This window comes from Marmota monax, unplaced genomic scaffold (assembly GCF_021218885.2).
Source record: "Marmota monax isolate L192 unplaced genomic scaffold, Marmota_monax_Labrador192_F-V1.1 WCK01_AAM20220418_F8-fsc00170, whole genome shotgun sequence".
Classification (NCBI taxonomy): domain Eukaryota; kingdom Metazoa; phylum Chordata; class Mammalia; order Rodentia; family Sciuridae; genus Marmota; species Marmota monax.
In genome coordinates, this window is record NW_026692395.1 from 375,195 (window position 1) to 391,578 (window position 16,384).

Consider the following 16,384-nt stretch of genomic DNA (forward strand, 5'->3'; position numbering starts at 1 on the left):
TTAAGAAATACAGTTACTAATAGGGCATTATGTAAAAATGTGGATGTGTAACCGATGTGATTCTGCAATCTGTATTTGGGGTAAAATTGGGAGTTCATAACCAACTTGAATCTAATGTATGAAATATGATATGTCAAGAGCTTTATAATGTTTTGAACAACCAATAAAAAAAATTAAAAAAAAAAAGAAATCTTTCTTTAGCAATACCCTGAGCTCAATTCTATTTTAAATTGTTTTTTCTGACCCTAAACAAGATCTTGCTAAATAAGGGATATTAAAAATTATGTTCTAGGAGATTCTAATTCCCATGAAGTTGAAGGAAAGGATGCCAGATTTACTCTTCCTCCTGAAGCAACAAAATAAATTAGAGAAAATTTATAAAACAATGATTTCCAAGATAAGCAGCATTCATCTTTGGTAACATGAAGGCTGTTTACTGCATTGAAGGGGAACACAAGCAGAAGCTAATAGCCTGTGAGGGTTGAGGAGACTAGGGTAGGGGATTCTAAGTGGCTAGAATTTTCATGGCAGAGTGTTGGAGAGGACAGACCTTCACACTGAGAGAACTCTGGATCTCTATAGAAGAACGCCCTTGAGAATTTACATGAGCACTAAACAGTATTTGCCTATGTGGAAACTGCTAGAAGTTGAGGGGAAAACTATCTGAAATAATTAAATAGCAGTAAGCTACTATGGGGTAGGGAATGTGATTTCTACCAGCCAGAATGGAAAAACTCACAGTTCATACAGCACAAAATGTAAGTACTAAAAAACACTTTGCTTTGGGATTGGGGGAAAAATTAGTCTCAGTAAATATAATTCTGGCTAAAATAGTGTCAAAACGTATTTTTATATATTTTAGTTGTAGATGTATATCATAACTATTTTATTTATTTATTTTTTATGGGTGCTGAGGATCAAACCCAGTGCCTCACATGTGCTAGGCAAGTGTTCTACCACTGAGCCACAACCCCAGCCCAGTTTCAAAACTTCTTAACCACATCTGAGAATTTAAAAGAAATCTTATGGAAATATAAAATACTTATTCAACAAGTTAAAATTAACAATATTGGGCATTGAATAAAAATATAAAGCATGCAAAGAAGCAGAAAAATACAACTCAAAATGAGGATAAAATGCATTCAATTGAAACAAATTAAGAATGACACAAATGATAGTATTACTAGATAAGGACATTAAAACAGCAAGTATAACTATCCATGCATTTACAAAACTAGAGGAGAGTTAATCAGGTTTACTAGAGAACTCTATATTTAAGAAATAATGGACTTAATCTGTTTGAGAAGTTTTAGGTTTACGGAGTAAAAATGAGCAGAAAGTATAGAGAATTCCCATATATTCCTTTACTTGCAATGAATTCCAGTGTTTTTAATATCTTGCAATAGTGTGGTATATTGATGAGCCAATATTTATACATTATTATTAACTAATGTCTATGGATTACATTATAGTTCTTTTTGTGTGTTATATAGTCTATGGGTTTTGACAAACGTATGATGACATTTATTCACTGTTATAGTATCATAGAAAGTAATAGTTTCATTGCCCTAAAACTCATGTTACACCTATTTACCTCCAAAGCCCTAGAAATCGCTGATCATTTTACTGTCTCCATAGTTTTGCCTTTTTCAGAATTTCTTATAGTTGGAATCATACTATATTTAGCCTTCTTAGATTGACTTCTTTCAGATATATATAATACACACACAAACACACACACACACATACACACACACACACATTCTTAAGGCTCCATGTCTGCTGGTGGCTTGATAGCTCATTTATTTTCATCATTAAACAATATGCCATCATGTGGGGCTGTGGGAGGGGAACTCAATGGTAGAACCCTTGCCTAGCATGTGCAAGGCCCTAGGTTCAATCCCTAGTACTACAAAATGTCCATATTTCGAATGTACCAGTTTATTTATCAATTTACCTCTTGAAGGATGTTTTGGTTGCCTCCATATCTTGTCAAATTCATATAATGCTGCTATAAACATTCATGTGTAATTGTTTTCCAATTACTTAGGTAAAAACCAGAGAGTACAAATGCTGGGTCTTATAGTAAGATAATGTTTTATAAGAAACTGCCAACTGCCTTCCATTAGTGCCTGAACCATTTTGCATTTCATCCAGCCAGAAATAACAGTTGCTTTTTTTCCCCACGACAGCCTTAACAGCATTTGGTGCCTGTGTTGGGATTTTAGACACTCTAATAGGTGAATGATGGCATCTCACTATTTTTGGATTTGTAATTCCCTAATGACATGATTTTAAGCATATTTTATATGCTTATTTGTCATCTGTATATATATTTGGTCTTAAGTCTGACAGATCTTTTGATGATTTAAATTTTTTTTTCACACAATTCAGTGTATCTGAAGCTCAAGGGATACACATTTTAGAATGTTTAAAGTCCTCAAACATTCTGAAATAAAACACATGTAAAGATACAACTCAAAGAAAATGAGATTTATAAATGTTAATTTATATGCACACAAAATTTTGAAAAGGTAACAATTAAAAAAGAACTTAAAATGACATTCACATACTATACAAAAATTCCTTTGTAGCAAGTATTACCAAAATACCAGTCTTTTGAAAGTGCAAAATTCAAATGTAAACTTAAAGAGAAGCAAAGGATTCTATAGAAGTGGGCTCATAAAGGATATAATCTTATAGTCTAATCAAGAAGTTCTTAATTGTTTTTTGGTTTTGGATCCATTTATACTTTTAAAAATTACAAATAGCTTTTTAAAAATATTTTTAGTTGTAGATAGACACATCATCTTTATTTTATTTATTTATTTTTATGTGGTGCTGAGGATCAAACCCATTACCTCATGCGTGCGAGGCAAGTACTCTACCACTGAGCCACAACCCTAGCCCTTAGCTTTTGTTTTGTAGGGTTTCATAGGTCTCTGTTTGAACTGAAACACTGTTCTATTGGACCTACCCCATCTAGAGATATTTATCATATTAGGAATTAATACAAAAATTTTGAATTTTTATTAATCATTTTCAATGTGTTAGCATATTTTTTGAAAAATAACTTTTTCTAAAACAAAAAATTCATTAGTGAGAAAAGTGTCACACATTCATATTAAAAAGCAGGATTCTTATATCTGCTTTAGCATTCAGTCTGTTACAGTATCTCACATCAAGCAGCCTCTGCAAAACTCTACTGTATGCTCATGAAAGAGTGAGAGTGAAAAAGTTAAATGTCTTAGTATTATAACAATAGCTTTGGCCTTGAATACCCTGAAAGGCTCTTGAGGACCCACCTAGACCACACTTTGAGAGCTACTGCTCTAAAGTACTCTCATTTTACATATAAACCTATTGGATCTCAGGCAGAGGAAGTGAGAAACTCAGAATGACATGCCTGTCAATGGCAGGATACAGATCTTAGATGGTTTGTCTCACTTCTCTTAGTTTAGGTTCTCAATCAGAAACCTGGGAAATATGCCTTATTGGCCTATCCTGTTCTCCCTAGTTATACAATTGTCACAGTATATCACTAAAAAAATTTTTTGAATGAAAAAGGAAAATCAACAAACACGATAAATTCTGCAACAGTTAATGCTGTTTGAATTTGAATTATATCTGAATTTGAACTGAAAACGTTATAAGGCAAGTTCCATTGTAACTATCCTATGCAAATTGTGATAATAAAAATACACAGTAAATATCATAGATAAATATGGAAAGCAGATTAATCACAATATCCCTATTTATCCTTTATTCTGTGTCTGAAATACATTTCAATAACCCATTCCAGAAAGATCTTCTCAAGGGTGGTAGGTATTTAAGAGAATGCAAATAAACTGGCAGTCATATGGAACTTTTTAGATAAAAAGGAATTGTTCTGAAATGTAGATATTTTACATTCCCTAACTATACCTATATTTTTGTCTTTAAAAAAATAAAATCAAGGAGTCTTCTTGGCACCTAGAGAGTATTTCCCTTGTATACTACCAGATGGTTCAAATCTTCTTTAAATGGATCATAGCCTTGCTCCATTAAACAATGGAGTGCCCAGAAAAGCTGATCTACAGGAGGAAATTCTTCCCAAAGGAACCCATTCCCAACTTTCCTTTTTCTCAGGTTCTACGTTCTTTAGTTCTGAATCATGAGTCAAATCTACTTCTTTCATTAATATAGTGACATAATGGTAATTATTCTTCTCAATGAAAGAATTCATCACTTAGGCAAAACAGATATTTTACAGGCTAAGAGCTGCTTTTTCCCAGGTCTCACCAAATTCCAAATGCCCCCCCACACACACACACACATAAGCTGAAAGCTGCCGGCCCCAAATGTTTTCCTCTTCCCCAGGAGGACACATGCATGACAATGCTTGCACCTGGTTACCACCACTCCAACCCCCCACTCCTGGGGCTGCCGAAGCCCATGGCTCCACACTAGTCATCATAGAGCCAGCAGGCAGGCCTGGCCAGCCTTAACTTTTTTTTAGTTGTGTTTTTTATTGTTAAGTTTTGAGAATTTTTGTATATTTTGTATGCAATTCCTTTTTTTGATATGTATTTGACAAATTTTTCCCAGTTTATGACTTGCCTTCTTATTTTGTTAAATGAATAGCTTGCAGAGTGGAAGGAGTTAATTTTAATGAGGTCCAGCTTATCATTCTCTTCTTCTAAAGGTTGTCTTTTGGTCTTGAATGTAAGAAGTCATCACCCAAACCAAGGTCATTTATATTTTCTTCTATGTTATATTGTTAAGAATTTTATAGCTTTGTATTTTGGTTTATTATCCATTTAGGATTCATTTTGGGAAGAGTGTGAGGTCACCGATGTTTTATTTTCTGTTACATTTTTTTTCCAGGTGGGTGACTAGTTGTTCTAGTACTATTTGTTGAAAGGATTATCCTTTTCCCCCATTAAATTGCCTTTGCTTCTTAGTGAAAGAGGGTTTAACTGTATTAGTGTGAGTCTGTGGACCCTCTATTCTCATTGATTGATCTGCTTATCTTTCTTTTGCTAATACCAAAGTGCCTCAATTACTGAAGTCAGGGGCAGGTAGGGATAGATGTGAAGGGACAGATCACAAATGGGCATGAGTAATCTCTTAGTGATTTTTAAAATTACATTTATCTTGGTGATGTACTCACAAATGCATTCAAATTTCAAAATGCTTCAAATTGATAATTTAAACATGTGAAATTTAGTGTATGTCAATTATATCTCAACAAAATAGTTTAAAATTGTCTCACTAAATAAAATTTCAAAATATTTAGCTATGGCTTCCTGCCTAAGATTAGATAATACTGATTAGTTATTGTGGTTCTATTGTTTTTCCTTCCCTAGCAACTGAACACTCTAGCTATGATGGTGTCTTTCCTTACACATGTTATGTCAAGCACTACTGAGTTCTGAGGTACAGAAATGAGTAAGAAATATGGAGACATTTCCTTGGTGCTCAATGAAAGAATTCATCACTTAGGCAAAACAGATATTTTACAGGCTAAGAGCTGCCTACTGAAAATGGCATAAATAACACAGGAAACTACAATAAACTGATATAAGTGCTTATTATGATTGGGGGAATTCAGGACTCCATGACAGTTCACAGAATGGAAATTTCATCTGATTTTTCAGGGAAAATGATTCATAACTTACAAACTTACACTTTGTAAGGTATGTTCCAAGAATCAGACGGAGTTATTTGAGTGATGGGCATACATTGTCCAAAAAGTAGCAGGAAGAATGACTATGATAACCTGGAAGCTTTATGTGGCTGACTCTGCCTCTGGATTCTAAGACTGTGAAGAGTAATAAACTTGTCTAATGCATTTTCCTATTTTTATTTTTTTTAATTGTAGATGAACACAATACCTGCACTTTATTTATTTATTTTTATGGGATAATGAAGATCAAACCCAGGGCTTCATACATGCTAGGCAAGCACTCTACCATTGAGCCACAACCTCACCCCATGGTCTAATGCATTTCTGAATCCTCTATGCCCAGGCCAGAATTGGATACATATTGTGTGTTTCATAAATGGTAATGAATGAGCAAATGCTGCATAAAGCTATCCATTCACTAACTATAATTGAACAATACGTATGTGTCAGGCAGTGTAACAGAGATCCTCTTTTTAAAATTTTGAGTGCATATCTCTTGAGAAATAATTAAATAGATATATAGAAAGATAATATCAAAATATTAAGGCTGCAGATATGGCTCAGTGGTAGAGTACTTTCCTAGCATGCATGAGGCCCTGAATTTCATACCCAGCTCCACAAAAAAGCAAAAACAAAAACAAAACCAGAATGTTTTCAATGCCTTCAATACTGGCATATAGTGAGCACTGAACTAATATAATTTCTATTTTGGTTAAGAGTTTAAGAATACACCCAGCCAGGCATGGTGGCACACACCTATAATCCTAGCAGCTCAAGAGGCTGAGGCAGGAGGATTGTCAGGTTAAAGCTAGCCTCAGCAATGTCGAGGTGCTAAGTAAGTCAGTGAGACCTGTCTCTAAATAAAATATAAAAAAGAGTGGCGATGTGCCCCAGTGGTTAAGTGCCCCTAGTTCAATCCCCAGTACCAAAAAAAAAAAAAAAGAGTACACCCAGAGAATTTTCAACCACTGTGCCTAGGCTCATACCATTTGACTGAGTTGTCCTATAAGGCAATGTTTTCAAAACCTAATTGACCATTTTATTTTAATTAATTAATTAAGGTGCTCTACCACTGAGCTCCATCCCTAGGCCTTTTATTTATTTATTTTTTGAGACATGGTCTCACTTATTTGCTAAGGCTGACCTTGAACTTATGATCCTTCTGCCTAAGCCTCTAAAGTCACTGAGATTATGGGTGTGTTACATTATGCCAGGCTGAATTTACCACTTTAAAAATAGTAAGATAAATTCTTTCTCATACTTGGTAGAAAATATGAATGAATAGATTATTGAGAAACATTTCCATCAACATTCAAAGCCAGTGTACATAAGTGTAAGAAATCACAAAGTTGTATCTGCAGGGGGCAAATTCTTGGAATTTAACACATTTTTATTTCAAGTTGGTGTTATCAGTTTGAAAAAAAAACTATTATAGCATTAGGATGTTTCTTTCATATATTCCCCCAAAAGAATATAGAATATACACAAAAGCAAATGAGAAGGGAATTGAAATGTGTCCCTATAAAAATCAACTAAACAAAAAGGAGGGTAGTAAAAGCAGAATCAAGATATAACAACACTGTAAGACACATAGAAACATTAAAATGGCATTACTAAATATTGCCCTATCAGTAATTATTTAAAATGTTAACGGATCAAACTTGGAAATCAAAAGGCCTAGATTGCTTTAGCACATGTGAAGCCCTGGGAAAAAAGAAGAAAATAAAAAAGAAAGGGGGAAAAGTTTAGATTGGCATAATGGATTAAAAACAAGATCTAACTATATACCATCTACAAGAGACTCACTTTAGATCTAAGAACATGCATAGGTTAAAATTAGATGATATGGGCTGGGGATGTGGCTCATGCAGTAACGCACTTGCCTAGCATGTGTGGGGCGCTGGGTTCGATCCTCAGCACCACATAAATTAAAATAAAGATGTTGTGTCCGCCGAAAACTGAAAAATAAATATTAAAAAATTCTCTCTCTCTCTCTCAAAAAAAATGTTAGATGATAGGGCAGGGGGTGTAGCTAGCTCAGGGTTAGAGTGCTTGGCTAGCATGTGCAAGGCCCTGAGTTCAATTCCAAGCACTGAAGAAACAAAACAAAACCCCTCAACATTTAATAATTAAATGATAAAAAATATGTTCCATGAAAATGGTAAGCAAAAGAAAGCTGAGGTAGATTTATTAATATCAGACAAAATTAATTAAAAGACTACAAATAAATTCAAGACTTAAATATTAAATGCTACAATTACAAAACTCTTAGGAGAAAACATAGGAGAATAGTTTATCACATTAGATTTGATAACAATTTCCTAGATAAGATGCCAAAAGTACAGGCCAAAAAAGTAAAAATAGATTAATTGAACTACATCAAGATTATAAACTTCTGCACATCAAAATATATAATTAATGGGGTGAAAAGGCAACTTATGAAAGGGGATAAAATTTTTGAAAGTCATGTATCAGATAAATGGGTAATATCCAGAATGCATAAAGAAATTCTACTTCTCAACAACCAAACAAACAACTCAATTTAAAAAAAGAGACAAAATAATCAAATAGATACTTTTTTCGTGGAGGATATGCAAATGGATAACAAGCACAGGAAAAGATTCCCAACATCACTAATGTTGAGGAAATGTGACTCAATCCCACAACGAGCTACTGTAACTTCATATCCTTTAGGATATCTACTATCAAAAAATAATTGAATAAGCCAGAAAATAACAATTATTGGCATGGGAATGGATAAATTGGAACCTTTTTATTCTGTTGGTGTGAATTTAAAATGGTGGCACCCCTGTGAAAAAACAGGATAGAAAATAGAATAGCATATGATACAACAATTCCACTTCTGGGTATATACTCAAAAGAATAAAAAGCAAAGTGTTGGAGAGATTTGTACATCCATGTTCATAGCTATATTATTCACAACATCCAAATTGTGAAAGAAAACCAAGGTTATATTGATGGATGGTTAAACTAAATATTGTTTACACATACAATGTAATACTATTCAGCCTTGAAAAAGAAGATGATTCTGGTTCATGTTACAACATGGATGAATTTTGAGGGCATTATACTAAGTGAAATAAGCCAGTATCACAAAGATAAATACTGTATGATTTCAGCTATATGAGAAACCTATAGGAGTCAAATTCATAGAGACAGTAGAAGGCTGGTTCCTGAGAACTGGGGGAGGGAAGAATGGAGAGTTGTTTAGTGGGCACAGAGCTTCAGTATTGCAAGGCAATATTAGTTCTGAAGATCAGTTGCAGGATAACGTAAAGGGACCTACTACTGAAATGTATATTTAGAAATGTTTTAAGATTGTAAGTTTCGCTGGGTGTGGTGGCACATGTCTGCAATCCCAGTGGCTTGGAGGCTGAGGCAGGAGGATCGTGAGTTCAAAGCCAGCCTCAGCAAAATGTGAGGTGCTAAGCAACTCAGTGAGACCCTGTCTGTAAATACAATACAAAATAGGACTGGGGATGTGGCTCAGTGGTCGAGTGCCCCTGAGTTCAATCCCCGGTACACCCCCCTAAAAAAAGATTGAAAATTTCATATTATGTGTATTTTACCATATTTTTAAAAAGTGACAAATAAAAAAAATTGAGGAACACAAGTTATTTGTTATATCAAATTTACCTTGTGAGAAATCAAAACTGAAAAAATTAATAATTTTTCAAGAATAACTTAAAATAGCAATTATTGTATAGAGTAATATGAACATTATTTCATAAAAATATTTTCAAAAATAAAAAATTAAGAAGAGTAACATGGGTTTTCATTTTTGCAAATCTCTTTAATGTCTTCCATAATAGAAAACAATTATAATATCTGCTTCTGTGTTCATTCTTTTATTATATGCCATTTTTGTTGAACTATATAAAGAAAATAGTGTCTCACCTAGTTGAAAAGGGTAGCAGTGTTTTTAATAACCTTTTCAGATATTTTACATGTTCTTTGATACTACATTAAGAATCACTTGTTGAAGTGAAACTTAAAGGTTATTGTAAGGTGCAATCTTAGACCATATCAATGAACTTTTCCTATTCTCTTATATTAAAATTCATTGGTCAAGAAACTCTGCAATTGCTAGAAGAAAATGTAATATATATCATAAAAAAGAACTCCCCAAACTTCCACATATTGGCTCAGGAACTGATTTTCTTAACAAGACTCATAAAGCACAAGAAGTAAAATCAAAAATCAATAAGTGGGATGGTATCAAATTAAAAAGCTTCTTCACAGCAAAGAAAGCAATTAAGAGTGTGAAGACAAATCGAACAGAACAGGAGAAAATCTTTGCCACCTGCTCCTCAGATAGGACATTAATACTCAGGATATATGAAGATCTGAAAAAAAAAAACTTCAACATCAAAAAACCAAATAACCCAATCAATAATTGGGGAAAAGAACTAAATAGACACTTCTCAGAAGAACAAATACAAATGGTCAACAAATATATGAAAAACCTTCAACATATTTAGCAATTAGAGAAATTCAAGTTAAAATTACATTGATATTTAATTTTACTCAAGTCAGAATGGCAATTATCAAGAATACAAGTAACAATAAATATTGGAAAGGATGTTTGTGTGTGTGTGGCGGGGGGAGTACAGTCATACATTGTTGGTGGGACTGCAAATCAATGCAACTACTCTGGAAAGCAGTATGGAGATTCCTCAAAAAACTAGGAATGGAAACACCATATGACCCAGCTATCCCATTCCTTGGTATATATCCAAATGATTTAAAATCAGCATACTACAATGACACAGCCACATCAATATTTGTTGCAGCACAACTCATAATAACCAAGCTATGGAGCCAACCTAGGTGCCCTTCAAGAGATGAATGGTTCAACAAAATGTGATATATATCATAAAGAAGAATGAATTTATGGCATTTGCTGGTAAATGGATGGAACAGGAAATTATCAGTCTAAGTGAAATAAGCCAGTCTCCTTAAATCAAAGGTTGAATGTTTTCTCTGATATGTGGAAGCTAATACAAAATAAGGGAAAGGATAAAAGAAAAAATAGAAAAAAGATCAGTGAAATAGACAAAGGAAAGTTAAGGGAAAGGAGGGATGGAGTAGAGAAAGACAGTGGAATGAATCTGAACTAAATTTTCTATATACATACATGAATATAACACAGTGAATCTCATCATCATGTACATCCAGAAGAAAATAATTTTTAAAAAACCTTTAAGTAAATAGCATGAAGATCAGTACAGTAGAGACCAGGGAGGAGAAAGGAAAAGAGGAAGTACTGAGGGCTGAATTAGAACAAATTATATTCCATGCTTTTACAATTATGTCAAAATGAATCCTATTGGGGACTGGGAATGTAGCTCAGTGGCAGAGCACTTGCTTAGCATGTGTGAGGCACTGGGTTCAATCCTCAGCACCACATAAAAATAAACAAATAAAATAAAGTCATTCTTTCCATGTACAACTATAATTTTTTTAAAAAATAAAAAATGAATCCTATTGTCATGTGTAAAAAATAAAATTCATGGTAACCCTGAAATTTTTTTGTGGTGGAAAGATAACCCATGATTGAACACAGGGGCACTTAACCACTAACCCATATCCCCAACCCTTTATTAGTATATTTTAAAAATTTTGAGACAGGGTCTCATTGAGTTGTTTAGGGCCCCTCTGATTTGCTGAGGCTGGTCTCCAACCTGTGATTTTCCTGCCTCAGCCTCCCAAGCCACTGGGATTACAGGGACGCACCACTATGCCCAGCTAACCCTGTACTTTTAAAACATTTATTTATGTATTTATTTATTAGTTCTAAACAGTAGAAAGCTCTTTGATTCATTGTACACAAATGGAGCAGAATTTTTCATTTCCCTGGTTGTGCATGAAGTAGAATCACACCATTCGTGCAACTGTACATGAACCTAGGGTAATGATGTCCATCTCATTCCATGGTCTTTCCTACCCCTTTGCCCCTCTCCCCTCTTTGTCCCATCCAAAGTTCCTCCAATTATCCCATACACATCCCCCCATATGGATTAGTATCCATTTATCAGAGAAAAGATTTGGCCTCTTTTCTTGAGATTGGCTAATTTTGCTTAGCATGGTATTCTCCAACTCCATCCATTTACCTATAAAGGGAATAATTTTATTTTCTTTTAATGCTGAATAATATTCCATTGTGTATATGTACCACTGTTCCTTTATCCATTTATCTATTGAAGGGCATTGAGGTTGCTTCTACAGTTTAGCAATTGTGAATTGTGCTGCTATAAACATTAAAGTGGTTGTGTCACTGTAGTATGCTGTTTTTAAATCTTTGGGTATAGATTGAGGAGAGGGATAGCTAGGTCAAATCGTGGTTTCATTCCAAGTTTTCTAAGGAAATCTCCATACTGCTTTCCAGATTCGTTGTTCCAATTTACCCTGCACTTTTAATAGAACTTTTCCCCACATATATTAACCCATATATTGGTCATTTGGAGAATATTGGCTCCATGAGTTATGCAAATACTCCAAATTTTGAAACACTTAATAATACAATAAAAAGAGCATCCATTACAAAAGAAAAATACATATGATCATCTCAATTGACGTAGAGAAAGCATTTCACAAAATTCAAAATTCTTTTATAATAACACCAAACAAAGAATAAAAAGAAACCACATCAACATATGTGATAATTCCAACATATATGATAATTCCATAGATCACATACTCAATGGTGAAAGATCAAAAACTTTCCACCTAGATCAGAAGACAAAGATACCATATCTATCAATTCTATTAAACATAGTATTGAAACTTGTAGCTGGAGCAATTAAGCAAGAACAGGGAATAAAAGACATTGAAATTGGAAAAGAAGTAAAATTATGTCTGTTCACAGATGATCTTACATACAGAATATATAGAATTTAGAGGGAAAAAGGAATAAAAAGGGTGATATTTTGAAAATAGAAGGGACATCGGTTAGAGGTAGGGGACTGTTGGGAGAGAGGAAGAGAGGGAAAGGGGAAGGAATGGGGATTAAAATGGAGCAAACTATCTTATATTCATTTAGGAATATGTCAGAATGAACCCCATTATTGTGCATAACTAATATCCAATAACACATTTAAAATTATTTTATATGTAGAAAATCCTAAACATTCCAAAAAACACCATTAGAACTATTCAACAAATTCAATAAAATTTCAAAATACAAAATCAGCACTCAAAAATCAGTTGTATTTCTTTACACAAAGAATTATCTGGAAAGGAAATTAAGAATATAATTCCATGTTTAAAACATCAAAAGAAATAAAATACTTAGAAATATTTCTTAAGCAAGACAGTGAAATACTTGTACACTGAAACCAGAAAGTATTGCTGAAAGAAATTAAAGAAGGAAAACGAATGGAAAGGCATTCTAGATTCATGAATTGGAATATAAATGTTGTTAGAATGCCAATACTAAATAAAGCAACCTACAGATTCAATGCAATCCCTATAGAAACCTCAAAGATACTTTTACTTAAATAGAAAAATCCATGCTAAAATTTATATGGAATGGCAAGAAACCCTCAATTATCTTGATGAAAGAGAACAAAGTTAGAGGTCTCATATTTCCTAATTTCAAACCTTATTATAAAGTTACAATAAAAAATATTGTGGTAGTGACATAAAAGCAGACATAAAGACAAATGGAATTGAGTAGAATCCAGAAATAAAATGTCATCAATGATTTTTTAACAAGGGTGCCCCGCCCCTTTTCATTGGAAGAAAGGAGAGTCTTTTCAAAAACTGGTGCTAAGTAAACTGGATATCCTGATGGAAAAGAATGATATTGGATGCTTACCTTATACCATATGCAAAAGTTAACTCAAAATGGATCAAAGTTCTAAATTTTAGTGCTCAAACTATAAAACTCTTAGAAGAATACAGAGGGGAAAAGCTCCATGGCATTAGATTTGGTAATGATTTCTTGGATATAACACCTAAACACAGATAACAAAAGAAAAAAAAATAGATGTACTGGACTTCATCTGAATTATTAACTTTTGTGCATCAAAGATACCTTCCAGAAAATGAAAACAAAACCCACAGAATGGGAGAGAATTTTTGTAAACCATGTATCATATAAATGATTGCTCTCCAAAAGATATTAAGAATTCCTTTAACTTAACATAAAAAAATAAAACAATCCAACTTAAAAAAAGAACAAAGGACTTAAATGGACATTTTTCCAAAGAAGATATACCAATGACAAAATAGCAAATGAAAAGATAATAAACATCACTAGTCATTAGGGAAGTGCAACTCAAAAGCACAATGAGATATCACCTCATACCATTAGAATGGTCATTATTTACATGAAAAATATCAGGGTGGAGGAATATGAATTGTTGGTGAGGATGTGGATATATGGGAATAGTGCCTCATTGTTGTTGGGAAGTTAAAATGGTGCAACCACTGTAGAAAATACTATGGCAGTTTCTCAACAATTTAAACATGTCATTACCATAATATCTAGCAATTCTGTCTCTGCGTATATACCCAAAAGTACTGAAAGCACAGACTTGAACAAATTTTTGTACAACAGTGTTCACATCAGCATTTTTCACAATAGCCATAGGTGGAAATAATCCTAAGGTCCATGAATGGATGAACAAAAAATAAATGGCCATTAATGTTTTAATGTTTTCATAAAATTATTTTGACCATAAAATTATTTTGATTCCTTCATTTTTATCCACATATGAGATTCTTAGAATGAAAACCAAATCATGTCCCTCCATCATTAAAATCCCTCCAATAAGCCGGGTATGGTGGTACATGCCTATAATCCCAGCAGCTCAGGAGGCTGAGACAGGAGGATCGAGAGTTCAAAGCCAGCCTCTGTAATGGTGAAGTGCTAAGCAACTCAGTGAGACCCTATCTCTAAATAAAATACAAAATAGAGTTGGGGATGTGGCTCAGTGGCTGAGTGCCCCTGGGTTTAATCCCTGATACAAAAAAAAATAGTCCCTCCAATGATTCCCCAATGCACTGAAAATAAAATTCAAATGCCTTCACACTACTACATAAACTGGTCAGTCAATAACTTCTCAACTTTCTCCTACAGCTCTTCCCCTCATCCAACATTTTATCTATCAGGCATCCTGAAATTCTTTTAGTCCCTAAAATACACAAATCAAATCACTTCAGGGCTATTGTATATGCTGAAACACAGATGTTTAAAATTTTCACATTGCCAAATCCTTCTTATTCAGTGTCATTATTGGACAGGTCTTTTCAGAACATCCTATCTCAAGCAGCCACTTCCATGATTTCTCATATTCTATCCCATTACCTGACTTTGCTTTCTGCATAACATGTGTTGAAACACACACACACACACACACACACAGTGTTTCTCTTTCTTCCCCTCAGAATATAAACTATATGAGCACAGAGAATGTCTTTCTTGTTTTTTGCTGTATCTCAAGTGCATAGAACAATACGTAATACATAACTGACACTTGAGAGATATTGTTGAAACAAAAGCACAAATGTCTATTATAAATGTGTATATATTTTTGTCAAATGCATGTAATCTCTGAGATAGGTGACATTTCCACCCATTATACAAATGAGCAAATTGATTCAAAGAGGTTGAGTGAGTTGCCCATGGTCAGAATGAAGAGAAACAAAGAATACTGTACTACATTGCTTATTGTAAAGAGGATAATGGATACTTGTAATCACACCAGGCATATTGGAAAGGAACAGCTATATTAGAAGCTCATACATGGGGATGTCTTGTTAAACATTATAGTTGTCCCTTCTAGGCCTGCATGCTAAGTGGAATACACTAACAGCGTTTCCCAGAAATAACAGTTACCCAGAAAGAGGGGAGGTCTGCCTGAGAAGTTTCACCTCTGGATTCTCTAGAGGTGAAGACCCCTGTATACCAATTTTAATTCTTATATTTTCCTTAGGAAGGAACACATGGGGAACCAAACAGACCTGCCACAGCTCAGTAGAATCTTTAATACTGTCCTTTGCATAAACCATTATTGATATGGAGAGGAAACAACCAGGGACCCTGGGGGTGGAGGGCTAGGTAGGAAGGATGAGAAAGATTACTGCTATTTTTATCATTTTCTGCTTTGTCGATTCATCTTAAGCATGAATCCGTTTTCTTTCTTAGGTGGTTGATATTAAGTGTTTATAAAAAATGAGCTGTAAATTATTCCTGTTAGCCTTAACTGTTTGTTTTGTAGAAGCTGGTTAACAGCAATGAAATTTCGCCCTCCAGTGGGCTTTTTAAGAACAGACATAGCCCTGAGTAGTTTTGTTTTTGCCATGCTGGGTATAGAATCCAGAGCCTTGTGCAGGCTAAGCAAGGGCTCTACCACTGACCTATATCCAGCTGTTAGTTTTGTTTTAATTTACACATAAAATTATTATATATATTTATTCTGTACAACATGTTTTGAAGTATATACACATTGTGAAATGCTTAAATATAGCTAATAACTCATATATTATAAACACGTATAGTTGTCATTTTTGTGGTGGTAAGAAAACAACATCCACTTTCTTTGCATTGTTCAAGGATACAATCATCACAGGGCAAGATGGCACACACCTGTAATTCCAGTAACTTGAAAGGCTGAGGCAGGAGAATTGCAAGTTTAAGGCCAGCCTTAGGAGACCTTGTCTCAAAATAAAAATAAAAAAGGACTGGGG

General features: G+C 34.0%; 1 pseudogene; it reads right to left on the reverse strand.

Annotated features, from left to right (window-relative positions):
• Positions 1-3,972: 3,972 nt before the first annotated feature.
• Positions 3,973-15,706, reverse strand: LOC124091497 (nucleotide triphosphate diphosphatase NUDT15-like; annotated as a pseudogene).
• Positions 15,707-16,384: the final 678 nt, after the last annotated feature.